This window comes from Theobroma umbraticum, unplaced genomic scaffold (assembly GCF_002168275.2).
Source record: "Theobroma umbraticum cultivar Fairchild unplaced genomic scaffold, ASM216827v3 scaffold_81.0, whole genome shotgun sequence".
In the NCBI taxonomy this organism is placed as follows: domain Eukaryota; kingdom Viridiplantae; phylum Streptophyta; class Magnoliopsida; order Malvales; family Malvaceae; genus Theobroma; species Theobroma umbraticum.
Window position 1 is genome coordinate 5567844 of NW_018397268.1, and position 809 is coordinate 5568652.

Here is an 809-nt window from a genome sequence, read left to right on the forward strand (position 1 = left end):
AATTCTCTTGTTTTCTTGCTTTGTTTTTGGCTCAAAATCTCTAGAATAGTTGCTTGCTGCTTCTCCCTTAAAATTTCTGAAAAAGGTCCCTTAAATAGGCTCCAAGTAACCTAATGTCCAAAATCTGGTCAAATTTTTATTTTTGAAAAATTTTCCAGCACCATGGCCTTGATTTCTTGGCACCGTAGCGCTGAATTTTTTCCTTGGGAGTGTTCTGACGTTGTGCTCTCGGGAAAATGTATGGTGCGCCCTTTATGTGTAGTGCCACGGCCATGGTTTCGAGCACTGCAATGGTCTATCAACTTCCAATGTGATTTTCATCTTGATCTATTCTGAACGAGGAAACATGGTAAATATAAAAGTTGTATCAATGTCTCTTTAATTTTCCAATGGCTTAAGAATCATGTCAATTTGACTTTTGGGTTGCAAGATATGCTCCAAATACCTAATCATGTGCAGTCTATACATACTACTGCAGTACTCTAAATTAGAAAAATATTTTGACCATGATGCAATCAGAATTGGGTGAAGTGGTCAACATAAAAGTTGTATTCCTTCATCTTATTGTTCTATTGGAATATGAATCACTTTATTTGGAGTTCTGTATAGAGAGATATGGTTAAAATACCAAAATATATACAAATGAAGCCATCACCATACTCGTACGAATTTTCATTAAATGAGCCTTTTTTATCAAATTTCAACAAAAGCAATAAGAAAAACCATCAATAAATACTTTTATAGTAATTTAAAATAAAATAACATAAAATCTAAATAAAGTAGCTAAAATTAACTACTTAACATGTAAT